The sequence below is a fragment of the Oncorhynchus gorbuscha genome, linkage group LG05, assembly GCF_021184085.1.
Source record: "Oncorhynchus gorbuscha isolate QuinsamMale2020 ecotype Even-year linkage group LG05, OgorEven_v1.0, whole genome shotgun sequence".
Classification (NCBI taxonomy): Eukaryota; Metazoa; Chordata; class Actinopteri; order Salmoniformes; family Salmonidae; genus Oncorhynchus; species Oncorhynchus gorbuscha.
The window spans coordinates 64634877-64653258 of record NC_060177.1 but is presented as its reverse complement, the minus strand read 5'-3'; the positions used below and the strand labels follow the sequence as shown (position 1 = coordinate 64653258).

The 18382-nt window shown below is 44.8% G+C and overlaps 1 protein-coding gene across 6 annotated transcripts in view; it reads left to right on the top strand.

The window, feature by feature from the left end:
- Window positions 1–18382, top strand: part of sorbs3 (sorbin and SH3 domain containing 3) — a 47086-nt gene that overhangs the window by 827 nt on the left and 27877 nt on the right. For 5 of the 6 annotated variants that reach the window (XR_006838903.1, XM_046350704.1, XM_046350702.1 and 2 more), the window contains exon 1: window positions 10826–10980. The exons of the other annotated variant lie outside the window; for it this stretch is intronic. The gene's annotated coding sequence lies outside the window, so the exon portion shown is untranslated. Of the gene's footprint in view, window positions 1–10825; window positions 10981–18382 lie in introns of those variants that run through there. 6 annotated transcript variants of the gene reach the window in all.

Genomic DNA, 18382 nt, shown 5'->3' with positions numbered 1-18382 from the left:
TTTGTGGATGTCCATCACCCATTTCGTATGAAACAGTGGGGCAAAAAAGTATTTAGTAAGCCACCAATTGTGCAAGTTCTCCCACTTAAAAAGATGGGAGAGGTCTGTAATTTTCATCATAGGTAAACTTCAACTATGACAGACAAAATGAGAAAAAAATCCAGAAAATCACGTTGTAATGTGATGAAATATGACATTTTAATGAATTTATTTGCAAATTATGGTGGAAAATAAGTATTTGGTCAATAACAAAAGTTTATCTCAATACTTTGTTATATACCCTTTGTTGGCAATGACAGAGGTCAAACATTTTATGTTAGTCTTCACAAGGTTTTCACACACTGTTGCTGGTATTTTGGCCCATTCCTCCATGCAGATCTCCTCTAGAGCAGTGATGTTTTGGGGCTGTTGCTGGGCAACACAGACTTTCAACTCCCTCCAAAGATTTCCTATGGGGTTGAGATCTGGAGAGTGGCTAGGCCACTCCAGGACCTTGAAATGCTTCTTACGAAGCCACTCCTTCGTTGCCCGGGCAGTGTGTTTGGGATCATTGGCATGCTGAAAGACCCAGCCACGTTTCATCTTCAATGCCCTTGCTGATGGAAGGAGGTTTTCACTCAAAATCTCACGATACATGGCCCCATTCATTCTTTCCTTTACACGGATCAGTCGTCCTGGTCCCTTTGCAGAAAAACAGCCCCAAAGCATGATGTTACCACCCCCATGCTTCACAGTAGGTATGGTGTTCTTTGGATGCAACTCAGCATTCTTTGTCCTCCAAACACGACAACTTGAGTTTTTACCAAAAAGTTATATTTTGGTTTCATCTGACCATATGACATTTCCCAATCTTCTTCTGGATCATCCAAATGCTCTCTAGCAAACTTCAGACGGGCCTGGACATGTACTGGCTTAAGCAGGGGGACACGTCTGGCACTGCAGGATTTGAGTCACTGGCGGCGTAGTGTGTTACTGATGGTAGGCTTTGTTACTTTGGTCCCAGCTCTCTGCAGGTCATTCACTAGGTCCCCCCGTGTGGTTCTGGGATTTTTGCTCACCGTTCTTGTGATCATTTTGACCCCACGGGGTGAGATCTTGCGTGGAGCCCCAGATCGAGGGAGATTATCAGTGGTCTAATAATTGCTCCCACAGTTGATTTCTTCAAACCAAGCTGCTTACCTATTGCAGATTCAGTCTTCCCAGCCTGGTGCAGGTCTACAATTTTGTTTCTGGTGTCCTTTGACAGCTCTTTGGTCTTGGCCATAGTGGAGTTTGGAGTGTGACTGTTTGAGGTTGTGGACAGGTGTATTTTATGTCATGTTTTGTCTTATTTTGTCTTGTCATTTTGCTTTTCCCTCTGTTCGTTTTCCCCCTGCTGGTCTTTTTAGGTTCGTTCCCCTTTTTCTCTCTCCCTTCCTCTCTCTCTTCTCTCTATCGTTCCGTTCCTGCTCCCAGCTGTTCCTATTCCCCTAATCAATCATTTAGTCTTCCCACACCTGTTCCCGATCCTTTTCCCTGATTAGAGTCCCTATTTCTCTCCTTGTTTTCCGTTCCTGCCCTGTCGGATCCTTGTCTATTGTTCACCGTGCTGTGTCTATGTATCGCCCTGTCGTGTCGTGTTTCCCTCAGATGCTGCGTGGTGAGCAGGTGTCTGAGTCTGCTACGTTCAAGTGCCTTCCCGAGGCAACCTGCAGTTCTTGATCAAGTCTCCAGTCTGTTCTCGTCATTACGAGTAGAATTATGCCTTTTGATTGTAAAGTTACTTTACTGGATTAAAGACTCTGTTTTCGCCAAGTCGCTTTTGGGTCCTCATTCACCTGCATAACAGAAGGATCCGACCAAGAATGGACCCAGCGACTATGGATTCTCTCTACTCTACTCTCGAGTTCCAGGGAGCGATGCTCGGCAGACACGAGCAGGAATTGTCTGCTGCTCGACATGCCGTTGAGACCCTGGCCGCTCAGGTCTCCGACCTCTCAGGACAGTATCAGAGTCTTCGTCTCGTGCCACCAGCTACTTCCGGGTCTTCCGAGCCTCCGGAACCTAGGGTTAATAACCCACCATGTTATTCTGGGCAGCCCACTGAGTGCCGCTCCTTTCTCACCCAGTGTGATATAGTTTTCTCTCTCCAACCCAACACATACTCAAGAGAGAGAGCTCGGATTGCCTACGTCATATCACTCCTTACTGGTCGGGCTCGGCAGTGGGGCACAGCTATCTGGGAGGCAAGCGCTGAGTGTACTAACAATTATCTGAACTTTAAAGAGGAGATGATAAGAGTTTTTGATCGTTCAGTTTTTGGGAAAGAAGCTTCCTGGTCCCTGTCTTCCCTATGTCAAGGTAATCGATCCATAACGGATTACTCTATAGAGTTTCGCACTCTTGCTGCCTCCAGTAACTGGAACGAGCAGGCGTTGCTCGCTCGTTTTCTGGAGGGACTCCACGCTAAGGTTAAGGACGAGATTCTCTCTCGGGAGGTTCCATCCAGCGTGGATTCTTTGATTGAACTCGCTATTCGCATTGAACGACGGGTAGATCTTCGTCACCGAGCTCATAGAAGAGAGCTCGCGTTAACTGTGTCTCCCCTCTCTCCGACACTACCATCTTTCCCCACTGACTCTGGTGTTGAGCCCATGCAGCTGGGGGGTATTCGCATTTCGACTAAGGAGAGGGAACGGAGAATCACCAACCGCCTCTGTCTCTATTGCGGTTCCGCTGGTCATTTTGTCATTTCATGTCCAGTTAAAGGCCAGAGCTCATCAGTAAGCGGAGGGCGACTGATAAGCGCTACTAGACGGTCCTCTCCGTCAAGTACCTGTACTACTTTACCGGTCCATCTACGCTGGACCGGATCGGCAGCTTCCTGCAGTGCATTAATAGACTCTGGGGCGGAGGGCTGTTTTATGGACGAAGCCTGGGCTTGGGAACATGACATTCCTCTCAGACAGTTAGGGGAGCCCACGGTCATGTTTGCCTTGGATGGTAGTCCTCTCCCCAGTATATTATATGAAACACTACCTTTAACCCTCACTGTATCTGGTAACCATAGTGAGACCATTTCTTTTTTGATTTTCTGTTCACCTTTTACACCTGTTGTTTTGGGTCATCCCTGGCTAGTGTGTCATAATCCTTCTTTTGATTGGTCTAGTAATTCTATCCTTTCCTGGAACGTTTCTTGTCATGTGAAGTGTTTAATGTCTGCTATTTCTCCTGTTTGTTCTGTCCCCTCTTCTCAGGAGGAACCTGGTGATTTGACAGGAGTGCCGGAGGAGTATCATGGTCTGCGCACGGTCTTCAGTCGGTCCAGAACCAACTCCCTTCCTCCTCACCGGTCGTATGATTGTTGTCCTGTTCTCTTCAAGAAGCGTTTTGCATCCGCTCCTATCCTTGTTGCACCTGACGTCACTAAACCGTTTATTGTTGAGGTTGACGCGTCGGGGGTGGGCGTGGGAGCCATTCTGTCCCAGCGCTCCGATACTGACGATGGGGTCCACCCTTGTGCGTATTTTTCTCATCGCCTGTCACCGTCGGAACGTAACTATGATGTGGCTAACCGCGAACTGCTCGCCATCCGTTTAGCCCTAGGCAAATGGCGACAGTGGTTGGAGGGGGCGACCGTTCCTTTGTCGTTTGGACTGACCAAAAGAACCTTGAGTACATCCGTTATGCCAAATGACTGAATGCGCGTCATGCTCGTTGGGCGTTGTTTTTCGCTCGTTTCGAGTTCGTTATTTCTTATTGCCCGGGTACTAAGAACACCAAGCCTCATGCTTTATCCCGTCTCTTTAGTTCTTCTGTGGCTTCTACCGATCCCGAGGGATCCTTCCTGTTGGGCGTGTTGTCGGGTTGACTGTCTGGGGAATTGAGAGACAGGTTAAGCAAGCACTCACGCACACTGCGTCGCCGCACGCTTGCCCTAGTAACCTTCTTTTCGTTCCTGTTTCTACTCGTCTGGCTGTTCTTCAGTGGGCTCACTCTGCCAAGTTAGCTGGCCATCCCGGCGTTCGGGGTACGCTTGCTTCTATTCGCCAGCGGTTTTGGTGGCCTACTCAGGAGCGTGACACGCGCCGTTTCGTGGCTGCGTGTTCAGACTGCGCGCAGAAGTCTGGTAATTTTTTTCTGCTTCTGCTCCTGGTCTTGCTGGGTCTCAGTCTGTTCCCTGCCATCGCATCTCTCCTGTTCTTGTTCCTGCCCTTGCTGTGTCTCAGTCTGTCCCTAGTTGTTACTCTCCTGGCCTGTTTGGTCCTGTTTGCTCTAAAGCTTTCAGTTCTCTACCCGTGTCTCATTTTTTTTTTAGAGTAGTACCCTAGTTTCCCTTTTTATCGTTTTTCGTTACGGTCCTGAGGAGAGGAGTTGGGTTCTTTCTCGGGACGTGCTGGACCGTTTGCTCTATGATTTCCTCCGTTGCCGCCAGTGTTCCTCCTCGAGAGCGCCAGGAGGCGCTCGGTGAGTGGGGGGGTACTGTCATGTTTTGTCTTATTTTGTCTTGTCATTTTGCTTTTCCCTCTGTTCGTTTTCCCCTGCTGGTCTTTTTAGGTTCGTTCCCCTTTTTCTCTCTCCCTTCCTCTCTCTCTTCTCTCTATCGTTCCGTTCCTGCTCCCAGCTGTTCCTATTCCCCTAATCAATCATTTAGTCTTCCCACACCTGTTCCCGATCCTTTTCCCTGATTAGAGTCCCTATTTCTCTCCTTGTTTTCCGTTCCTGCCCTGTCGGATCCTTGTCTATTGTTCACCGTGCTGTGTCTATGTATCGCCCTGTCGTGTCGTGTTTCCCTCAGATGCTGCGTGGTGAGCAGGTGTCTGAGTCTGCTACGTTCAAGTGCCTTCCCGAGGCAACCTGCAGTTCTTGATCAAGTCTCCAGTCTGTTCTCGTCATTACGAGTAGAATTATGCCTTTTGATTGTAAAGTTACTTTACTGGATTAAAGACTCTGTTTTCGCCAAGTCGCTTTTGGGTCCTCATTCACCTGCATAACATTTTATACTGATAACAAGTTCAAACAGGTGCCATTAATCAGGTAACGAGTGGAGGACAGAGGAGCATCTTAAAGAAGAAGTTACAGGTCTGTGAGAGACAGAAATCTTGCTTGTTTGTAGGTGACCAAATATTTATTTTCCACCATAATTTGCAAATCATTAAAAATCCTACAATGTGATTTTCTGGATTTTTTTTTTTCTCTCATTTTGTCTGTCATAGTTGAAGTGTACCTATGATGAAAATTACAGGCCTCTCTCATCTTTTTAAGTGGGAGAACTTGCACAATTGGTGGCTGACTAAATACTTTTTTGCCCCACTGTATGATAACAATTACAATTCGTATTGTATGCTACAAATTTGCAAAACGTATGATATTTACGAATTCTAGCTAGGTGGCTAATGTTAGCTAGGCTAGGGCTTAGGTTGGGGTTAAGTTAGCAGTTAGGGGAAGGGTTAGCTAAAAAGGTTAAGGTCAAGGTTAGGGAAAGGGTTAGCTAAAAGGGTTGTAAGGGTTAGGATTAGGGTTAGGGGGAAGAGTTAGCTAACATGCTAAGTAGTTGCAAAGTAACTCAAAAGTAGTAAGTAGTTGAGAAGTTGCTGATTAGCAAAAATGCTAAAGTAGTCCATGACGAGAGTCAAACTCTCAACATTTGGGATGCTAGACGCTCGCTATACTTTGTAACCACACCAAACGTAACATATCATACTAATGCAAGTCAGATTTACATTTACTATGTCAAGTCTAGTTTATGAGACCAGGCTGCTCACACAGGCCTTAGACTGTGAATGGAGCACCATACTATTACTGGATCTATCTCAAAGAAAAGTCTGTTTATTTAGATGGCTATGGAAATGGCCTCCTCGGTTCCTGCTCATGGAACACAAAAGGTCGGTGCCACTGAGGCTGTGCCTGCATGGGGATTTCTATTATTTCCAGCTGCAGATGGAAACTATTACAAAGTCGCTGTATAGTGGAGTGGGGGGGGGTGCATGCTCAAACACACACCCACACACACATACATACACACATACAGTCACTCACTGACACAAAAAAAACATTCAAACTCAAGCTCGCAGAAGATAAAAGACAAAAAAAGATAAAAGATAAAAGACAAAAAAAACATTCAAACTCAAGCTCGTTGTTGCTGGAGAGAGTGAGAAAGAGCGGCAGTGGTTCTCTCCCTCCCTCCTTCTTTTTCTTTCTCTAGAACACCTCTCTACTCAGCCTGCACTGCTCTGTAAGTACAACTCTCTCTCTCTCTCTCTCTCTCTCTCTCTCTCTCTCTCTCTCTCTCTCTCTCTCTCTCTCTCTCTCTCTCTCTCTCTCTCTCTCTCTCTCTCTCTCTCTCTCTCTCTCTCTCTGTCTGTCTCTGGTGCTCCACACCAAGACTAAAAAACAGTTCATATTGTGAGACTCCTGCTCTCTCTTCTGCTCTATCACTTAGAGGACTGAAGAGATCAGGAGCATAATGACAGGATTATACACTTGAACTGTGGGAACTGGAACTCTGTTTATCTTTAGTTCTCCATGTGTGTCAATTACTTTTTGTCTGAATATGGTTAAACAGTAACAGCATAGTAGTTCTGGTAGAGTTCTAACATTGTGTTAGGGGAGGAGCTATCTTTCACTGTCTATGGTTGAGCAGATAGGAATCAGAACTCCATGGAAAAACAGGTTTCTGCTGTTTCCATGGCTGTTGTTTTGGGCTAAGAGCTATGATGAATGAAACCACTTCAGTGTTGCGCTTCTGGTTATGCTGTGCATGTTCATGTACACATAATGTATACGTTAATTTGTTAATTCGTTCATTCAACATGCCAGTGTTTTATCATGATCATTTTGTTACCATCCCATATGTGAAGGGCTTACTAGTAATTTAACTATCATTTCCACTTCTATGGTTTTGGTGCTTGTTCTCTGTTTAGCTTGTTTAAAAATGTTTTACCCCCTCTTTTCTCCACAATTTTGATTTTGTCTCTTCACGGCAACTCTCCAACTGGCTCGGGAGAGGCGAAGGTCGAGTCATGCGTCCTCAGAAACATGACCCGCCAAACCACGCTTCTTAACACCGGCCCGCTTAACTCGGAAGCCAGCCACACCAATGTGTCGGAGGAAACACTGTTCAACTGACAACCGAAGTCAGCCGGCAGGCGCCCGGCCCGCCACAAGTAGTCGCTAGAGCACGATGAGCCAAGTAAAGCCCCCCCAGCCAAACCCTCCCTTAACCCGGACAACGCTGGGCCAATTGTGCGCCATCCTATGGGACTCCCGGTCACGGCTGGTTGTGATCCCATCCTGGGATCAAACCTGGGTCTGTAATGACGCCTCAAGCACTGTGATGCAGTGCCTTAGACTGCTGCGCCACTCAGGAAGCCCTAGCTGGGTTGTTTTATCCTAGTAGTAGATAACCTTGAGAGCTCCAAATGGATAATGATTATTCAGATTCTTCTTTGGGCAAACTACCACAAGCATATCTTATTGTGTTCATTCCTCTACTCTTATACTCAGGGTGAATAAGTGCTGTGCATCTCAGTGCTGATAGAGAGAACGAAATAGAGGTTTCTTATCATAGGTTAACTCTCAGAAGAGCATTCCTCTAAGGAGAGTCTAAGCAGAGGTATGCATGGGAATGGTTGGCTTCACCATCAGTCAGCATTATGGCTCATAGGGTTGGGAGATGGACCGACCGCTGTCACCAAAGGTTTGTGTACAAGCAAAACAAACCAACAACCCCCATGGTGCTGTTGTGTCCTTCTGAAAGGCATTGTCAGAACACTGTCACATTGTACACTGAGTGTACAAAATAGTATCTTTCCATGACATAGACTGACTTGGTGAATCCAGATTTAAGCTATGATCTCTTATTGATGTCACCTGTTAAATCCACTTCAATCAGTGTAGATGAAGCGGATAAGATGAGTCAAAGAAGGCTTTTTAAGCCTTGAGACGATTAAGACATGGATTGTGTATGTGTGCCATTCAGAGGGTGAATGGGCAAGACAAAATATTTAGGTGCCTTTGAATGGAGTATGACTGTGTCGAGAACTGCAACGCTGCTGGGTTTTCACCTTCAAGTTAACCGTGTGTATCAAGAATGGTCCACCACCCAAACAACATTCAGCCAACTTGACACAACTGTGGAAAGCATTGGAGTTACAATATGCCAGCATCCCTGTGGAACACTTTCAACACCTTGTAGAGTCCATGCCCAACGAATTGAGGCTGTTCTGAGGGGAAAAGGGGGAGCAACTCAATATCAGGAAGGTGTTCCTATTGTCTTGTTCACTCAGTGTGTGTCCGGCTGTATGGGAGACGGTGATGATCATTTAGGCTGTATGGGAGACAGTTGTGATCATTTATGCTTTATGGGAGACAGTGGTGATCATTTAGGCTGTGTGGGAGACAGTGATTATCATTTAGGCTGTATGGGAGACAGTGGTGATTATTTAGGCTGTATGGGAGACAGTGGTGATCATTTAGGCTGTATGGGAGACAGTGGTGATCATTTAGGCTATATGGGAGACAGTGGTGATCATTTAGGCTGTATGGGAGACAGTGGTGATCATTTAGGCTATATGGGAGACAGTAGTGATCAATTAGGCTGTATGGGAGACAGTGGTGATCATTTAGGCTATATGGGAGACAGTGGTGATCATTTAGGCTGTATGGGAGACAGTGGTGATCATTTCGGCAAAGGTCACCTAAGGATAAACTAGCTGAACTGACAGTTTTTATATTAAACGTCTTTCAGTGTTCAGCAATACTTTGTAATAGGATTGTACTACTATGTATTAAATCTTAAAGGCTTAATGGAAACCAAATAGTTCCTTTTATGGGCAGTTTTGATTGTTTAATTCCAAATGCATGATTCTATTTTGCTATAAATTCAGATACTGTAGTCTAGTGCTTTACTAGGAAATGTTTTTCCTAAGCAGTAGTAAAAGTATGCAGCCTATAGCCATCATGAAGTGAGGTAGTTCACTGGTATGTGACAGAGATTTATATCATGATTTATTTACTCACTTGGCTTGGCATTTGGGATTTTAATGACCCACACGATTGTTTCATAGAAACATCCTGGAACATCCAGGAAAATACCACTGAGGTTGGACAGCGTTTGATAGAAACATACTGGAACATGGTGACATACCACCGAGACAGGACAGGATTGAATGTGTTTTGCTGTAGTTGAAAGTTGCTGGTGGGATTTACCAGTCTGGTACAGAGCTTGAGAGTTAAGTTATTAGGATCCCATCACTGTTACAAAAACCATGCTATGAACTCAGTGGGATAGTGAAACAAGCTACAGTTCCCACCTCTCCAAATATAGTATTTCTCATTGGAGGGAGGTACAGGCAAGATGGCAGTGAGAGAGAAAGATATGTATGTGTATAGAGGAGAGAGAAGGAGAGAAGAGTTAGGGGGAGTGTTTGTGAGAGAGGTGCTGGGTCCTCGGCCAAAGCAGCGATCCCCTCTTGCACCTCATTGAGCCACAGAGTGACAGGGTGCAGGATTGGGTCACAGCGGGGGACTGTGCCTGCCTCACTTCCCTAACTCGGACCTATAGCCTACTCCACTACAGGCCAAACTATCCAGGACCATTTCTTCTCCTAGGGCTAAAAAACTCTGCTTTCCTTTAGCAAAAACAACCTCCAGAGAAGGGGTGAAGAATCAGTAAGTGGATACTGCCTGGTATTTGCCTGAGTTTCACTGTCCCAAGCCAGACCACTGACTTATTCAAAAAGAGTTGACTCTTTCAATTCCAACCTGGAACTGGCCAAGGAGAGGGGCTTCCACACACGCACGTGCACACACACACGCATCCGCACACACACGCATCCGCACACAGCTTATCAAATCATTTGTAGTTTATAGCTGGTCTGTCTGGAAAGTGCAATAAAGGTGAGTGGACTACCACCTGCAACGTGGGACGTGTAAAGGTTAACTCAGTACCTGAGAAACATGTGACAGAAACATTTATGTCAGCATACAAAACTTCAGGGTTTAATCCAGTTTCTCTCCATTGGCAAACACTGCATACAAACTGTAGAACCCAGTTCAAATTTTCCATGTATGGTAGAGAGAACAACTAAGGAATATGAGAGTGTGCTGCTCTCTTCACTTTAACACAGTATAGTGCCATGTACTGTAATATCTCATGCACTTGATGTACGCCTGTGTGCCCCAAGGGCTAAATATTATGAAAGGCAAATTAGATATTTGAAAACAGAATCTCTGGATTGCTATCAGTGGCTGAAGCATATTAAAATTGATTCACCTGCCCTCACATATAGTTTCTCTTTAGTCATCGTACTAACGTGCTGTAGTTGGATATCAGTGATGTGTGAAAGGGCAGGGGATGTGAGAGAGACCAGCTTTGTCTGTCTGTCTAGGGTCTAGTGGTGGCTCCAGTGTCAGTATGATACATGGGGTGGACCCCCCGAAAGACTAATGATGCCAGAGGATCATCAGAGAACCCCCCTGGACCTCCCCTCCTCTCTACTCCCATCCCTTTGACTGGACAGAGACCTGGCCTGTATATGCCCGCAGAACAGACACAAACAAACAGCAGCACAAAAGAGAGGGAGTCATGGGAGAGAAATCGACAGAGAGAGAGGTGTGTGATAGGGTGGGGTGTTGGAGAGGTGGAGGTGATGAACTATTTCCATTCCCCTTTGGTTAACCCTGCGCTGTAAAATATCACCTCATCACAACAATGGGCCCTCTTCATTGAAGGAGCCCCACACTGACAAGCAAAGAGGAGGGTGCCTTTTGAACACGGCCCAGGGGTTGCCATGGCTATGCCTGTCAACCGGGAAGTCCTTCACAGGCGGAGCAAGTCCAGAGAGAGAGAGGGAGAGAGAGGGAGAGAGGGAGGTAGGGCGGGCGGGAAAGAGAGAGCGCGAGTAGAGAGTGACTGCCCACAACATATTGGGCTTACATGCACCACGGAGCAGACTGGACTTTGAGAGGTGGGTTGTTCCCTGGGATTCTGCATCAGAGGTGAGTAGCCTACATTTTTCCTATGATGAGGCAGTACTGTAGGATGACATAGCATTAGATACACTTGTCAGATATAGCCAGACAGATATTTTGCACTAACTATGTAACTATGTAATCACGTGGTTGTGCTAGGTTGTGCTTTGCTCTGTTTTTATTGAAGAGTTGATTAGCCTGCCCGTCGGCCTGTCTGCTCCTTGCTTACTTGCTACACAGGATTGGTGAGGTAGACTTTCCCAGGAATTTGTCCGTGGTTTCTTTTAGAGACTCTCAGTAAACTGAGAGGATGGCCATACAGCAAGACCCAGTACAATATAAACATTCTTACGTTAAGGCTGTCTCATTCTGACAAAAGAGGCTTTATTAAGAGGATTTATTCTGCTACACTCAGTGATGGCGTCAATGCTGTGATTTAGGAACTGTCCTAGAGTAGCAGTCTGAGTTGTGGCATGTGGATGATTGAGTGGAGGAGAGGAGAGGAGAGGGCAGCTCTGAGGCACCCCCTGTCACATTACAGGAACACAGAGGGTGGGCATGAGAGGAGGGGGCTGTGTTATTATGGTCCTTACTCACTGCTCTGCCCACGGGTTTGGAAATACTGTACTGTAATCATGGGGGCTTTCTTATTAACTCTGTATAGAGGTGTGATTCCCATGATGTGACATGTGGAAATAAACATCCCTGTCAGGGACACTTCCCTGGGACACTGCCTCTAACACAGGGCCCACTGGCTCCAGACATGTTCTCCCTTTACCTTGGGGGTTATTATGGATGCCAGGAGGATTTCTACACCCTGCACTGATCCTCTTTGAGCTCGTCTGAGATCTCTCTTGCTCCATCACCACAGCCTATACTCACTGAAAAAAAATAATCATATCAATCATAATTACAAAAATAATGGAGTGTAAAGGCTGAACTACCTTTCATAGCACTGCATGAGCCCTAATGTGAGTACAGTAACCTCTCTGAAAACTCTCTCTGGTTCAGCCATCATATTATTAGCGGCCCCCTCAAAGTGAGGCTATGGTATGTCTGATGAAGAGCATCTAATCTAGCAGGGAACATGTAGTATCTCCATTGACAAGTAACACCGAAGCCATGTCTCCCCCAAGCAGCAGGCTGAGGGGAGGGATCACCATACAAGGAGGCAGAATAGTTTCCTTCTGATAAATGTGTGTATCGCTCAATAAACGCATGTCATAAACAGGCCGGGTCCAGGTCCTTGTATGGTCTACGGCTGTGTGTTCACATGGGCCAAGTTGCAGTCTGGAGACAAGGCAGGAGTGTGTGATTAACCTTGTAGGATACTTTAGAGAACATCTTTATAATAACAACCTGATGATGAGTCACCCCTCAGGTCTTTGAAAAGGATTTGCGATGATCTTACATCCTGTTCAAGCAAAAATATATTGACGGTCTTTTCAGGTTTATTGCTTTCATACGAAACTTATCCCCTGGAATTTACTACATTGTGTGAGATTATTTGATTAGGCATTACCTGCCTCCTACTCATCCGGAGAGTAGTTGTGCGAGACCAGACATGGCCCACTGGGCCCAGACGGCAGTTTTTATTTACATTTGATTGAGTTTTCAACTAACTGGAATTCATTGTGAAATCAACAAAACATTTCATGTTATTGGATTTAGGTTAAAAGTTGGGTGAAAAAAAAGACAACATGCCCTTACTATGATGATTTGTTGAAAATCCAATCAGTTTTCCACTTTTATTCAATGTCATCACATTGAGTTTTGGGGTTGAAATGACGTGGAAGCATAGTTGATTCAATCAGTTTTTGCCCAAATGTTTAAAAAATAAATATATACAGTATATATATATATATCTATTAAAGGATACATGCAGATGAAGGGATGTTTATGCTGTCTGATATTAAAGAAAACCAAGATGTTTTCAGGACCTGTATTGCACTACACTACAGGAACACACAAACAAACAAAATGACCACTTTAAGCAGACATGTCGGTGTTTTGGTCTGTCCTTATTAGTCTAACTCTGAGCAGGACTTAGATCCGTTCTCATGGCTGGGAACAACATTATGGAGTCAATGATTAACCTGCTCCTTCTGCCAAACACAGCCCCTCACACAGAGGCCAATGGAGGTGGTCAGTCATAGAAATACAATAAATAGAGAGGATGTCGCTAGTTTGATTAGTTGCAGGGACTTTTTTAGGTGTCAAATCGAGTTATCCATAAAGTGACTTTGCACACCAATTTCACTATACTCAAGCTATGATACTAGTGATGGGGGAAAAATTGATATATTGCGATATTATAAAAATGTTTTGCTAGATAGATAGTGTTCATGCTCTCTCATCTCTCTCATACTCTCTCTTTTCTCTCATACTCTCTCTTGACCCTCATGCGCTCTCTTCAGAACATCAAATTGCAGTATTGAATCGCAATACATATGGAATTGTGAGAATTGCACTACATATCGTATCAGCACCTCAGTATCGTGATAATATTGTATTGTGAAGTCCCTGGCAATTCCCAGCCCGATATGATACTACCATGAACTGCACTTTTTGGTTTATGTCAAATAACATGAAAAATTTCTAAATTGTGTGAATCAATGCTTCAATTCAATTGTTGAGTTTCGTCCATTCTCTTTCAAGCTGAAAAATGTTTCCATGATGTTTGGCATGAAGACAAGTTTTTCTATTGTTATTCCAACTGACTGTAAACTCTCCCTCTACCCTGCTGGGGCTCTGGCAGGCTGCCTGTTGTGGTGATACAGTTGGTAGAAGAAGTTCAGGGGTCGCCACCACGACAACCAGAACAACAACTCATGAGGTGTATTTTGTCGCTGTCCTGACAACCATACTCCCTGGGAGAACAATGCAATGGATGAGGAGTTGGTGGAGGTGATGTGGAAGAGGTCAGAGCTGGGCTGAGTCACAGGAAAACCTCCACTGAGCACAGATGTAATTTCAACGTCAACGTTACATTTGGTTTGAGTTGTCAACTGACATGAATTCAATGTGAACTCAACAATACATTTCACCATGGATGTAGGTTAATATTTGGGTGAAAAAAAATAACATTGCCTTTTTATTTCACTAGGCAAGTCAGTTAAGAATAAATTATTATTTACAATGACGGCCTACATGTAAAGCCCCCGCAGCCAAACCCTCACCTAACTCGGACAACGCTGGGCCAATTGTACACCGCACTATGGGACTCCCGATCACGGCCAGTTGCGATAAAGCCTGGAATCAAAACTGGGTCTGTAGTGACGCCTCTAGCACTGCGATGCAGTGCCTTATAACACTGCACCACTTGGGAACTTGCACCACCTTTACACTGATGACTTTTTCCAAATCCAATCAGTTTTTCACATTGATTCAATGTCATTATATTGAAAGTTGTTGTTGAAATTATGTGGAAACAAAGTTGATTCAACCAGTTTTTGTCCAGTGGCCTCCTACAGCAGAGAAGAGGAGGAGAGGAGCAGAGGAGAAATCTGGGTGACAGAGAAACAGAGTGCCAACTCATTTTTCATGAGATCATCCTATTGCAACATTTGACCATAAAAAAATACTGGTGCTTAGAGAAATCCTGTTGTGAAACACCTTCTTGTAATAAAAGGTATTTATTGGATTGAAGATTGAAGCAAATATATGAAAAATGTCCCTGTACGTTATTGGCTACGATGAAAGCTAATATAGTTGGGTTTTTGCCCTAGCACTACACAGCTGATGCAAATAATCAACTAATCATCAAGCTTTGATCATTTGAATCAGACGTGTAGTGTTAGGGCAAAAATCTGTACCCTTTGGGGTCCCGAGAACTGAGCTTGGGAAACGCTGCACTAGCTATTATCAAAGACAGATTTACTCACAAATAAACCAAGATGAACCATACGACAGATCGCTCCAACAACCAGAGTGACATAGGCTATTAACTGAGATTGACAAACAATTTTCACCAAATGTGAATACCAATGTAGCAAAGATACTGTACGCAAATTCTTATTTTCAATGACGACCTAGGAACAGTGGCCTTTTAATTTTTTAAAAACCTTTATTTAACTAGGCAAGTCAGTTAAAGAACAAATTCTTATTTTCAATGACGACCTAGGAACAGTGGGTTAACTGCCTGTTCAGGGGCAGAACGGCAGATTTGTACCTTGTCACCTCGGGGATTTGAACTTGCAACCTTTCGGTTACTAGTCCAACACTCTAACCACAAGGATACCCCGCCGCCGCTGCCTATGATGGCATCATATTTTATATCATCCGACGAAATGAAACACTGCTTAACTCAGCTCAGCCATAGACCGATGTAGCATCCACAGTTACAACCAAACAACTAATAGGTGTCAGTAAAAAAACTATATATGAACACATTTAATCAGTATAATTTACAACACAAACTCCATAGACTTTCACAGTAGATTTACATACTTCCAATGCACTGCATAATAATATTATTATTATGTGAAATATTATTACACACATATATAATAAGATTCTAACGAAATGTCCAACAATCAAAATGACTGAAAAATGCAATTCAAAACATCAAAAAAGTGTCTCATCAAAACTAAATTTGAGCTTGATTAATCAAATGCATCAAAGGATGTTGTCAAATCAAAGCAAATTTTATTTGTCATGTGCGCTGAATACAACAAGTGTAGACCTTACCGTGAAATGCTTCCTTAAAAGCCCTTAACCGACAATGCAGTTCTAAGAAAATAGAGTTTAGAAAATATTTACTAAATAAACTAAAATATTATTTTTTATATTTTTTAAACGTAACACAAAAAAATAACAGTAATGAGGCTACATTCAGGGGGTACAGGTACCGAACAAATGTGCGGGGGTAAAGGTTAGTCGAGGTCATTTGTACATGGTGGTAGGGGCAAAGTGACTATGCATAGATAGTAAACAGCGAGTAACAGCAGTGTAAACAGGGAGTACAGTCGTGGGTGAACATGGAGTACAGGAAAGGACTAAGCACACACCCCTGAGGGGCCCCCCTGTTGAGGATTAGGGTGGCAGATGTGTCGTTGCCTACCCTTACCACCTGGGGGCAGCCCGTCAGGAAGTCCAGGATCCATTTGCAGCGGGAGGTGTTTAGTCCCAGGGTCCTTAGCTTTGTGGGCACTAGTGAACAGGCAACTCCGGGATGCTGGCCTTCTAGGCAGAGTTGCAAAGAAAAAGCCATATCTCAGACTGGCCAATAAAAATAAAAGATTAATATGGGCAAAAGAACACAGAACTCTGCCGAGAAGGTGCAGTATAGTGTCCATTCGTCAGACTGTTTTTACTTGCTCGCTACCTTTGTTCAGTTCAAGGGATGCAAGCGCCAAATTAGTCAGGAACGACCACGCCCGTCAACAATTTGAATGGATTTGAATGGAAAGCATGCATACCTTGACACCTTTCCTATGGTTTTGTAGCATTCTTAGCATATTTTTTTATTTTGAGCCTAAAAACCACCAGAATCATTGGGAAAAAACATTAGATAACAAAAAATAATGATAAAAAAATGTACAATTATATTTTCTATTTGGCTTTTCATAACAGCTTTTTCATTTGATTATCACAGCATTGCTGACCCTGCCTACCCTGACCCTGCCGACCCTGACCCTGCCTACCCTGACCCTGCCTACCCCTACCCTGCCTACCCTGACCCTGCCTACCCTGACCCTGCCTACCCTGACCCTGACCCTGCCTACCCTGACCCTGCCTACCCTAACCCTGCCTACCCTGACCCTGCCTACCCTGACCCTGCCTACCGTGACCCTGCCTACCCTAACCCTGCCTACCCTGACCCTGCCTACCCTAACCCTGCCTACCCTGACCCTGCCTACCCTAACCCTGCCTACCCTAACCCTGCCTACCCTGACCCTGCCTACCCTAACCCTGCCTACCCTGACCCTGCCTACCCTAACCCTGCCTACCCTGACCCTGCCTACCCTGACCCTGCCTACCCTGACCCTGCCGACCCTGACCCTGCCTACCCTGACCCTGCCTACCCCTACCCTGCCTACCCTAACCCTGCCTACCCTGACCCTGCCTACCCCTACCCTGCCTACCCTGACCCTGCCTACCCCTACCCTGCCTACCCTAACCCTGCCTACCCTGACCCTGCCTACCCTGACCCTGCCTACCCTGACCCTGCCTACCCTGACCCTGCCGACCCTGACCCTGCCTACCCTGACCCTGCCTACCCCTACCCTGCCTACCCTGACCCTACGTCACTGATATAGTCATACAGCAGCTTTGCTGTTAGTTATCGAGTCGGTTCCTTGACCCATGTAACTGTGCGTCTCCATTCTACTCAGTTACACGGTTGCTATTCTGGGCCGTGAGGGAAACGTCCCATAGATTTCCTGAGAATCAGCAGCAGGGAGTGGTGAAGTTCAGTGACCCCATGCTGTCTAACACTTTTCTGTCTCACTGCATCATAGTGCACTGTTACTGTTACTAACACCACCTCCTACTTCCTCTCTCTGCAAAGTACAGTAGTCTGTTGTCTCAATCTAATTTGTCCACTGGTCTCTACTGATCTCTGTATCTATATCTAACATCTGAGTTTGTGAACCATTATCTCATTAAATGGGAGGCAACTGCTTATGTATTAAAGATAAAGTCACATTTATTGACAACCCCATTCTCTTGAAATGTGAGTCTATTGCAAAGCATCTGGCAAAGTTCAAAGGGACGAAATGAGTTCTGTTGAGCAGAGATGTGTGAGGCCATGTGAGAGGGATTACCACACAGACATCCTCCCTGTCTCCTATTGTCATATTTCTTCAATTATCTATCCTCTTTCCTTGTTCGAAAGCAGCCTGGTTGTTGCCACATAAGGCCACAAGGCAGATGCTGGAAGGCATGGTGAGGGCATTACACAAGGCACACTGCAGCTCTAACAATCTGACATAAGATATTGCATGTGTGAGAAATGTTCAAAATTACTAGAGCATTCCAAATTATACCTGTGTGACGTAATCATGGTGTCCAGAGTACAAGAAACATCTTGCACATCAAAGTCAAGTTGACAGACTCTGACATTCCTCACTAGTAGTAAACCAGCCCTGATCTTGGATTTTCAACCCTATATGTTATACCAGACATTATGAGCTTTGCAGGTGTTTTTTATTCATATGTACAGTATATTGCATTTAGATTAGTATAATTGTATCTGACTTTGTTTAATACTGTTGGAGGAATCTGCTCCATGTGAATGAGATAGTCATGGTATTTGAACGTTACTAATCAGATAAGAATGTGTGGGGTGTTCAAAGTAAACATATCCCAGGGAGAAGCAAGGTTCTGCCAGATATCACAGCTGATTTTGCCTTATTAGGCTGGGTCATGTTTGGTGCTCTATGAGTGAGTTCTGGCTCATAGAGTTAGACCTACATCCTCCATCCAG